Raw genomic sequence first — 11,769 nt, 5'->3', positions numbered from 1 at the left:
AGGGGGATTAAGGGGTATGTTGCATTAAATTCATTTATACATATATTTTTTTTGCAAGTTATATGTATTTTTATGGGTGCAATTAGCACAAGGCCCCAATTTTGCGATGAAAAATAAAGTCATTGTGTGAATCCTACTATGAAATTTCTTTTCGGCGCCAAAAATCCCTAAGATGCTTGGAAATTTATTTGTCACCTTGTTATGAAATCTGAAACTCCAAAAGTAGTGTAGAACTGGTGGTTTTGTAAATGCTTGAAAATGGATGGTTGGTATATTACATTGCAAGATACAAATTCTTTTAGAGTTTGAAATCTGTTCTTTCTAGAACCATAATTTTTGAGATTAAGATCATCAATTTTACGGTTTTGTTGGGCCATAACGACATTTTCTTGAATAGATGGAGCTGCGGTCTAGGCTAACATTTTTTTTTTTTTTCTGTCTAATTTTTCTCTTTTTTTTGACATTTGGATTGACTTTCTCTTCCTTTTTTTCAATGTTGAATAGTTCAACATTTAGATACACTTTGTGTTTCTTCCGTTCTTTGGTTGTGAATTGATATTGAAGTTGATTGTAAGGTACACATTTATTTTATTGTAAATTGTTTGGGCATATATGTTGTTGTAAATTATCTGATATACTTTTTTCATGATTTTACTATTCCTTTTTTATGTATCATTTGTTTTGTTTATTTATTTTAGAATATTTGGGTGCTTGAAAATATTTAAGTGATTTCCTCCAATTTATTTATTTATTTGGGACTAACATGCTTTGTAAATAATATAATCAATGTGAATCTTATAAAGATTTTAAATAAATTTACGTACGGATACTACTAGGGGTCAGGCTCACGTTTGCCCAAAATCAGCACACCCCCCCCACCACAACGGTTTTTTTCTTCCAAGTTACCCCTCTGTCCAGTAAACCGAACATCAGACAAGTAAGGTTTATATGTCTCAACGAAAAAGCAGTTGTCTGGTGTTCAAATTACCGAACATCTCTTTGTGTTTTTAAGCTTTAAGTTTGTTGTTTGGTTTCAAAATATCAAACAAAGGGATTTTTACTTTTGAAGATTAGAGACTCGTGTCCGGTTCGATATATTGGAGAGGTTTTTGGCTCCGTTTAAGCGAAAAAAGCTCCATTTTACTGCTTTGCTCTCTCTTTTCTCTGTTCGCTCTCTATTTTATGATGCTCAAGCCCAAGCCCTAGTCAAACACTTATCTCGATTTGTCTTTCCTAAAGCCAAGTTGTCTCAGTGACATTCGAGCAAGCTTCTCTAACTACAACCGAATCAAATATGTTTCAGAAGAAAAATAAAAGTTTTGGGGGTAATAAAATAACCCAAAATTTGTAAATGGCGGATTAGGGTTTTTGGTTCACTTATGAATGTTCATGTTCCTATTTGTTTATGATTAAAAATATGCCTTGTTAGGTCTTGTTGAATATTCAATTGAATCCATAATGAATGCCTATTGATTGATAAAAATAAAAAAGAATCCAGAATGCCTTGAAGGTAGTGGTGGGTTCTTTTTTTGCAAATATATTATTTTATCAAATAATGTTGAGTTCATCTAATCTTAGGGTTTGATGGATTTTTATTGATTGAATTTAGTGGATAGCTTCGGTTATGACATATTATTTTACTTTGTTAATAACAAATATTTTATGCTCCTGCATGAGTGCGTTGTTGGTCATAGAAAATAAATCCTCATACTAAGGTTTTTTGTTTTGTTTTATTTAGAAGTTCAAGGTTATGCAATCTTGTAGAAAAAACCCTAAATATAGATTTTAGGTTACTTCCGTTTGATATCAGTTTGTCCTTATTCTCTAATTATACTATTTGTATAGCATGTTTTTTTTTGTTTTTTTTTATTTTTTATTATTATTATGTTTTTTCTGATTATGTTGTAGCATATGATGTAAAATTCTTTTTTATGATTATGCTAGATCTATTTTATTTTCATTTTTTAATATTTTCTGGTTTTGCTGGACCTTATGAAGTTAGAAAGCAATATCAATTATGTGGACCTTGTTATATTAAAACTGGTCACCAAAACCCTAATCTGCCATTTACAAATTTTGAGGTTATTTTATCCCCAAAACCCTAATTCCCAAATCTCATTTACCCAAAAAAAAAAATCTGAAACATATCTGATTCAGTTGTGGTTAGAGAAGCTTGCTCGAATGTCACTGAGAGGGCTTGGCTTTAGGAAAGACAAATCAAGAAAAGAGCTTGACTAGGGCTTGGGCTTGGGCTTCACCAAACAGAGAGCGAACAAAAAAGAGAGAGAGCAGAGTAGCAAAATGGGACTCGGTTTGCTTAAAAGCAGCTAAAGACCTGCCCGATATATCGAATATCAGATATGAGTCTTCAATCTTCAAAAGTGAAAAATCCCATGTCCTGTATTTCAAACACCAGACATCAAATTTAAAATTTAAAAATGTAAAGAGCTGCCCGGTAATTTGAACACTGGACAATTGTTTTTCTTTGAAACGTTTAAACCCCACCCCACCTGTCTGGTGTTCGTTTTATAGGACATAGAGTAACTTGGGAAAAAAAAAGCTCAGGGGTGCTGCTTGTAATTTCGGGTAAACGTGAGCCCATTTGGTAATTGATCCCCAATAGTGTCTGAACATAAATTTCTCAAATACTTTTTTTTATTTATTAACATTCACTAAATATCATGTAAAATTTTTGTTTTGATTCATTCACAGCCTTTACTTTTATTATGAATATATTACTATTATATTTAACTAATTTAATTTTACTTTTATTATGAATATATTACTATTATTTTTAATTATTTTAATTTTTCATAGATTTTATGTTAGGTTTGATCAAAGAGTAATGATCCTATAGGACCCTCCCCCACCCATATGTGTAGGACCTCAAACGATCACCATTAAAGTTGGCACGAATCTTTAAAAAGTTATCACATGGTAGAGGACTTGGCTTTTCTATAGATTTGTACCAAATTTAATGGTGATCATTTGGGGTCCTACACATATGGATGGGCGAAGGTCATATAGGATCATTTCTCTTGATCAAATATGCACTTTTTTATTTTATAACCTTTTTACTTTATGCAAATTAATAAATTTTCTATTTTAAAACTTTTGGCATAATTTTCTTTGATTTGTTTGGTGAATGATTGGGTGTTTGATCAAATATGCAATTTTTAATATTTTGTACGTTATCATAATTTTTCGTATTCTCCCAACCTTAAATAGCATGCATTTTGCATGCGTTTGACTCTGGACATAGAATCGCATGCCTTAAGCATTATAAAACAATGAAATAATATGCTTGAAATCGTAGGTTTCAACATGGAAGACTTTGGAATTATATGTTTTAATTGTGATCAACCTTTTTTTTTTTTATGCTATAAAAGCTTTCCAAATATATTTTCACATAATTTCGAATAAATATCAAATTTGGAAACCAAAGTCAAAAACTTAAAAAAAGGTGGGAGAAGTTCAATGTATGTACTGAAAAAATATATCAGGCTATTGGAGGAGATCGAAGAGGTATATTAATTCAAGCATTATTTTTATTAGTCTCCTATTGTGTATGTTGTGTAATTTTTATTGTTTAAAAATTATTTTTTCTTGGATTTTATACTACATTGTTCGTGATCGTTGAAATGTATTTCCTTACTACTAATGTAATCATATTTTAAATTTATATTTCTTTGGCTAAAACATGTTTACACACATCGGAGATTAAAAAAATACACTCATATAACAAATGACTCGGGCTTAAATTAAATAGTTAAACTATCGATCCAAGTGTATGTACCTACAAAGACAATGTGAAAAACATCTCTTTTAGGGGAGATATAAGGGTTGTTAAATTTAATTTTCTGTTGTTATTTAGAAATTCATTTCTGAATTTTGGAAAAGTTATTTACGGGAAGCATATCTGCCACTCCCGTGGAATAAAACATCTATCTTACAGATAGCTGTCTAAGTGGTGGTCCCTCTTAAAAGTAAAAAAATCAATGGTCTATAATTTTTTTCTAAAATATATTATTTTCAATTTTTTAAACTTTTTTTTTTTTTTTTTTTTTTTTTGCATATTCTTGATATCCATAGAGAACATCTCAAACAAAATCCATCTAAAAATGGAATTTAATGAGGGGATGGATATGTACATATGAGTCCTAGGACTCATAGAAACTCTGTATAGCATAAAGATTGAAGACTTTACTTCTCCAAAATTCTAGGTCCTAAAATACTACTAGGACTAAATGGACGGTATGTTGCATTAAGAGACTGAAATATTTTGGCTTAACAAATTAATTATAGAATACTATCTAGTTTTTGTGTTTTGTAAACATTATCTAGCCATTCAAATCCAATGATTTATTTACTTCATATGTAAATAAGGGGTTAGTTTTTTTTATTGGACTTTAAATTTTTATATTTAAATATTTTGTAAAAAAGATGTAACATTTTTTTGTGGATTTAAAAAAATTATAGGCCATTTAATTTTTTTTTTAAAGTTTTACAGCCCTATTTAATCTCATTTTGTATAAATATCCCTAATAATCAGGTGTGGGCGGGGAAGTTAAAAGAGAGAGGAGAGGACACAGGAGTTTGAAAATGAACATTAGAGTTAATAATGTGGTACCATGAAAGATGCATAAAAAAAATACAAATTAGGGTTTTTATATGGACAAATTGATTTCACCCATCATAAAATCCACTTGAACTACCGTGTTTCAACTCATAACTTGTAATGTGAACGTTTATCATCCTTGATGTAAAACTATATGTCATTTGCCAACTAAAGAAGCCAAATTTACTTGGTATTTGCCTTTATAATATTAATTACATCATATATTCGTCTCTTTAATTTTTTTTCATTTCAATTTTTGTTTTTTTATCATGAAAGTCTTTGGAATTTCATTTTTTATATCTCAAATCTTAATAGTGAAACTATATTTATTTACGTATTAAAGAACCCAATTTGACTCCCTTGTTTTCAAATGTTAATTACATCATATATTCATGTCTTTAATTTTTTCATTTTCAATTTTTATTTTTTTGTAGAGTGGAAGTCTCTAGGTTTTTTTTTTATTAATGTAGTCCTTATTTTGTATTGTTTTTCTCTTTATCTTTCATTTTTAACTTAATTACACTAGTTGAATTAGGTGCGTTGCACGTAAAATTGATGGGTAAAAGCAGCGTTTAAAAAATCGCCGAGTCGAACCGGACTCGCCCGGTTCGACTCGGAATTCACGAAAAAGGTACCGGATCGGTTAAAAAACCGGGAATCGTCCGGTTCTAGAGAGAACCAGACGATTCCGCACAGTGACTCGTCGATTCACTGTGCGGAATCGGCGAGTCCGTGAAGAACACTGGTTGCACAGTGTTCTTCACGGATTTTTTCAAATTTGTCATTTTTTTATCATTTTTTTTGTTTTTTTCGGCATGTGATCTGTTTTGCAGGCTGTAAACAGCTTTATTCAGCTTTTTCAAGGATTAAATGGTGGAAAAATTGGTTGTTTTTTGATCAAGAAAAATTCGGGGTTTAGGGTTTCCGCCATTTCTGAAATTTCATGCCAAATAGGGCATGAATCTTTCAAAATTTGTAGGCATATTGATCTTAAAGTTGTGAATCAAAAGCTTTTGTTACTAATTTGTGATAATCGTTGAGAAAAACAGAGTTTTTTGGAGATTGAAGGCTTCGGTTCACAAAAACAGGTAAGAACTTTGGGTTTTTTTTTTTTTCCGCCATTTGATTTATTTCACGGCATATTTTGAACAAAATGAGTTCAATAATTAGGGTTTTTAATCTTTATTGTGTCTAGTATGATTTAAAATTTTCAATTTTACGTAATCTGATCAATTACAGCAAGAAATTTGATATGAACAGTGAGATGTCTGCGGAACCAAATTCCGCTGTTTTTTTTTTTTTTTTCCGCCTTTTGATTTTGTTTTCATGATATATTTGAAATAATGTGTTAAAAATTTAGGTTTTTGATTCCTTATATTGTTGTTTATCAGAAAATATAGTCAATTGGATGTAATTTATTCACTTGGAGGTGAATTTTTGAGTTAAAATCGCTTATGTAAAACGACTCTGTGAAGAACAAATTTTTTTTTTTTTCTTTTTTTTCTTTTTTTTTTTTTTTTTTTTTTTTTGTGTAGCCCATGATAGAATTTTTTGTAATCTATGATTGAATTTTTTGTAATCCATGATCAAAATGTTTGTTTTTTTTTCTTGTAATCCATGATCGAATTTTATTTTTTATTTTTTACTTTTGTAACCCATGATAGAATTTTTTGTGATCCATGATCGAATGTTTTGTAATCCATGATCGAAATGTTTGTTTTTTTTTGTAATCCATGATCGAATTTTTTGTTTTTTGTTTTTTATGTAACCCATGATAGAGTTTTTTGTAATCTATGATTGAATTTTTTGTTATCCATGATGTAATTGTTTTTTTCTTTTTTTGTAATGCACGATCGAATTTTTTGTTTTTTTTTGTTTTTTTTTTTTGTAATGCATGATCGAATTTTATGTAATCCATGAACGAATTTTTTGTAATCCATGATAGAATTTTCTATAATCCATGATCGACTTTTTTGTAATCCATGATCGAATTTTATATAATCCATGATCGAATTTTTTGTAATCCATGATAGAATTTTCTGTAATCCATGATCGACTTTTTTGTAATCCATGATCGAAATGTTTGCTTTTTTTACTTGTAATCCATGATCGAATTTTTTGTGTTTTTTTTTTTTTTGTAACCCATGATTGAATTTTTTGTAATCCATGATCGAATTGTTTTTTTCTGTTCTTGTAATCCACGATCGAATTTTTTGTTTTTTTATGTTTTTTTTTTTTTTTGTAATCCATGATCGAATTTTATGTAATCCATGATCGAATTTTATGTAATCCATGAGCGAATTTTTTGTAATCCATGATCGAATTTTTTGTAATCCATGATCGAATTTTTAGAAAATTTATGATTTTTTTTTTTTAATCCATGATCGAACTTTTTGAAAATTTGTTAAATTTTTTTTTTAATCCATGATCGAATTTTTTGAAAATTTGCTGTACTTTTTTTTTTTATTTCTTTTTATCCATGATCGAATTTTTTGAAAAATGATGGTTTTTCGAAAAGATGTGAAAATCGTGATAAAGTTTTGATTATCATGATGTATTAAACATTTAAACCCAATTTTTAATTTTTATTGTTTGAGTTTGCTGTAATTTTTTTTTTTCTTTTTTCAAGATCGAATTTTTTGAAAATTGATGATTTTTCGAAAAGATGTGAAAATCGTGACAAGGTTTTAATTATCATGAGGTATTAAACCATATTTTAAATTTTTATTGTTAAAGTTTTTGTTGAAAAAATTGTATGTTGATGGATTATTTATGCAAAAAAATGTATGTTATTATATTTTCAATACAAAACTGTATTTTTTTTATCTGTTGTTCATGGATTTTTTAGTTGGAATGACTGATGTTAGCCGGCTCTTTGAAGAATTGTTTTTATTATTAAATTTTTAATGCAAAAAATGTATGTTCTTGATAATTGAGTTGTAGCCATGTTTGGAGCTTGCATTTTGTATTATTCTAAATGTTTGTAATTGATATGTACGAAAATTTTATTGTCAAAAAAGGTATTTTGCAATAACAAATAACAACGAATATGACTACATGAACTACCGCAACATATTATCACTACATATGGTGATTATTTTTCTTTTTGAACTGTCAGGTTAATTTAAACTTTTTACATCTTAAAATAGTTGAATCATGTCAAGATTTACAGAAGACCCTGCATGGCAACATGGGGTCAGACTTGATCCCAACAAGAAAGACAAAATTATTTGTAATTACTGTCAAAGAGTGATAAGTAGTGGGGTACATAGGTTCAAGCAACACTTGGCAGGGGTTAAGGGAAAAGTTTGTGCATGCACTAGTGTCCCTAGTAATGTAAAAAAACAGATGGTGGCAATTCTTAATGCTAGCAAAGGTAAAAAAATTGCCAAACATAGGATGAATGAGGAGATAGCTAGTTTATATACACCATCAAGCAGAAATGATACAGAAGAGCAATATAATAATGACCTAGAAGAACAATATAATAATGAGCTGGACATGGCCACAAGATTGAGTTTACATGAACAATATTAGAGGGAATGTGGGTTTAGAATGCCTAGTGGGTCTAGCTCAGACATGCATGGTGGGCCTAGCTCCGATATGCATGGTGGGCCTAGTTCAGATATGCATGGCGGGTCCAGCTCGAGCATGTATGGCGGACCCAGCTCAAATATGTATGGAGGGGTTGGTGGCAATATGTATCAAGAAGAATCAGTTGTTGAATAAATTGTTTCTAAGTTACCTAGGAGTGCCAGTATTGCAGGTCATGGTCGTAAAGACCCATTTCTCTCAAAGCCTAAGTCACAACAGATGACCCTAAAAGGCATGGTTAAAGGTACAAGAAACATGTTAGGGAGATATGTTGGTAAATGGTTCTACGATAAAGGGATTCCCTTTGATGCAGCCAATAGCCCATATTTTCCACCTATGGTTAGTGCAATCCAGAGAGCCGGGCCCGAGGTAAAACCCCCGACGGCATATGAGCTCAGTGGGCCAATATTAGACGAAGAGGTAGAGGAAGTTAAAAAGTGGATTGAAGAATATACACAGAATTGGCCAAGGACAGGAAATACTCTCATGAGTGATGGTTGGTTGAATAAAGTTAGAAAAAAGGAGTTTTTAAACTTCTTGGCCTATTCCCCAAAAGGTACAGCTTTTTTATCTAGCAAAGACGTATCAGGGACGAAGAAGGATGCAAACTTCTACGTACGACTATATGATCAGATAGTGGAGGAGGTGGGGGATAAGCATGCAGTCCAGTTTATTACGGACAATGCGCGTGCATGTGTTTCTGCGGGCAGCAAGTTGATGGATAAGAGGAAGCATCTAGTATGGACCCCGTGTGCTGCACACAGCATCGATCTTATGTTAGAGGAAATTGGTGAGATCAAAATTGTGAAGGAGACTCTAGATGAAGCAAGGTTGGTGTCGAGATTTATATACAACCACTCGAAAATATTATTTCTGTTTAGAGAACACTCTAAGAAAAAAGAGATAATCAGACCTGCCATAACCCTCTTTGCGACCGATTACTTAGCCGTGGACTCCATTCGACAATCTGAAGGTGCATTAAAGAGATTGTTTACTTGTGAAGAGTGGTTAAATGACCGCCTCTCGAAGTCCAGTACCGGTATAAAAGTGGACAACATAATCTCAAATAGGCTGTTCTGGTCTCGATGTTCCAGTGTTGTAGAGGCCACTACTCCTTTGGTCACGGTGTTAAGAATGGTGGATCCTGATAAGAAAGCTACCATGGGTATCCTTTATGAAGGTATTGAGAGGGCGAAATCAGCTATTGGGGAGAAGTGTAATTTTGCTAGCAAAGTGATCGAGATTATAGAAAAGAGGTGGAACACCAAATTCGGACGTCCAATTCATTATGCTGGTAAATATATATTTATATCATTACAATGTTTCAGTTTAAATCATTTTTTTATGAAATTGTAAATGACATTTTTCTACCTATATATTTTTTAGGTTACTACTTCAACCCAAAATTTTTCTATTTGACACCTGAAAAACCCCACAAGATTATGGAAGGGGTCAGATACATTATTGCAAGGTTGAAGAGAAGCCATCGAAACCAAGTAGCAGCAATACAAGAGGTATTATTTAATGTTTGGGTAAGAACTTCATTGAGTTGTTATATTTGTGAGGAATAATGCACTAAAACGTAATATATTTGTTTTAGCTTACTATGTATAGGGATGCTATAGGATCCTTCGGAACTAGACTTGCCAGAAATTCTCGAACTATGATGGATCCAGGTTATCCCCTCGCTAATATTTTGTTTATTCATATATTTAATCTTATGAATTGTTCTTGCCCTTACAATGCTTTTTACATTTTAATCCAGCTGAATGGTGGGAGATATATGGTACTGATGCACCTCACCTAAAGAGGATAGCAATCAAGGTGCTCTCCCAGACATGTTCTGCTACTGGCTGTGAGCGCAACTGGAGTACGTTCCAATGGTTGCACACTACTAGGAGGAATCGACTCGCTTCTGAGAAACTTCATAAACTAGTCTACGTTCATTATAATTTAACCTTAGAGAGCGACAAATAAGAAGGAAGCTTGAAGACTATGGGCCGATAGACTTAGACACAATATTTGTCACAAACACAGCAGACCGATGGGTAGTAGAAGAGGAGGAGCCAGTGTTGCACAAGAGAGCGTTCCTTGAGGCTATCGGTGATGAAGATATTGCAGAAAGTGATGAGCGGCATGAAAGAGGAAGCAGCCAGCTAATGTATCCACAATATGTCGGTGATATTGCACTTAATGAGGGAGAGTGGGAAGGGGGTCTAAGAGAAAATGAGAGAGATGATGATTCTGAGGCCACCCTATCCCAGCCATATTATTCACATATCGAGTCCCAACAGCAACAGTGTAGGGATGGGCACGACAGTGCAGGTGAGCATGAAGGATGGACAAGCTTCGGGGATTTGGATTGGGAACACAACAAAACACTAACACTCAGGGATTTGAAAATAGTCAGACGCCCGCTAATATCGATGATTCGTTTTTAGATCGAATCAATGAATTGTCAAACGAATTCAATCAATGGCACCAGCGTGACCAAGAAGAAGAACAACGTCGTCTATCATTTTATTTTTAGATCGTATGTTACTAATTTTATGCTTTATTGTAGTCCATGTATGTTGATATACTTATTCCATGATAATTCTATGTTTATCCTTTTGTGTGATGTAAATTAAATGTTGAATGGCGGTTCATGCAGAGGAAGAACATATCAATATTCGCATATTCATTCAAAAACATGAAAATTCTTAATGGAGTACCCTCATTTTTTATTGAATTCCTAAAAAATAATATTTATAATGAATTTTAATAATTTTTTCGGATTTTTTTGAAGCTTTATTCTGACCGATTCACCCGATTTCGATCCGGATGGCCGATTCGCCGATCCGGATCGGTTTTTGGAAAGCCCGATCCAGGTCACCGATCCGGTTTTTAAACCATTGGGTAAAAGAGTCTTCTATGACCAAAGAGATCTATTAGGAAATCGTTTAATATTAGAGATCTATTAGGCAACCGTTGATGTTAGATATTAAAAACAGAAAAATCACTTTTCTTTATTATTTGATACAAACTTTTCAAAACCATTTGTTTTTGTGTTAAAAAAGTGCTTTAATATGATGCTGATTTTTGTTGTCTATCAAAAAGATAATTGTGTTTTATATGGGTTGTATGAAAACTTTATAAATTGGAATTGTATGATATTTTTTTATAAAAACAAAACTACTATTATGGGAAAAAAATACTTCTCTAAGAATATATTATTTTGTAATGTGAAAATACTTAAGAAATATGTTAATGTGCGATGGAAAATTGAAATCATTTTAAAATTTATAAATTAAAAATACAAAATATTTTATAAAATAAAGAAACTTAGCCATAAACTATTTTTATGCCTAAAAGTAAGTATTTTAATTTTTAAATTTAAAAAAAATATAAAGAAAGAATAAAATTAGGGTTCAATTTGTTTTCTTTTTCCTATATTTGTATTATACATGACCTAATTTTTTTAGTGTTTATTTAATTGATAATAAAAAATAAAGAAGTGAAAATTATTTCTAAGGCTAAACAATTTAAATTCACAATTTCAAAATTTAAATATTAGG

The 11,769-nt window shown here is 31.5% G+C and overlaps 1 long non-coding RNA gene across 1 annotated transcript; it reads left to right on the top strand.

The window, feature by feature from the left end:
* Positions 1-9,830: 9,830 nt before the first annotated feature.
* Positions 9,831-10,822, top strand: LOC148779256 (uncharacterized). The gene is made up of 2 exons (XR_016047566.1): positions 9,831-9,888; positions 9,978-10,822. It is a non-coding gene; the product is annotated as an uncharacterized LOC148779256 (long non-coding RNA).
* The last annotated feature ends 947 nt before the right edge of the window (positions 10,823-11,769 follow it).

This window comes from Amborella trichopoda, chromosome 13 (genome assembly GCF_054954075.1).
Source record: "Amborella trichopoda isolate Santa Cruz 75 chromosome 13, AtrichopodaSantaCruz75HAP2 v2.0, whole genome shotgun sequence".
Lineage (NCBI taxonomy): Eukaryota > Viridiplantae > Streptophyta > Magnoliopsida > Amborellales > Amborellaceae > Amborella > Amborella trichopoda.
Note: the sequence above shows the minus strand (reverse complement) of the source record. Positions and strands in the feature narration are given on the sequence as shown.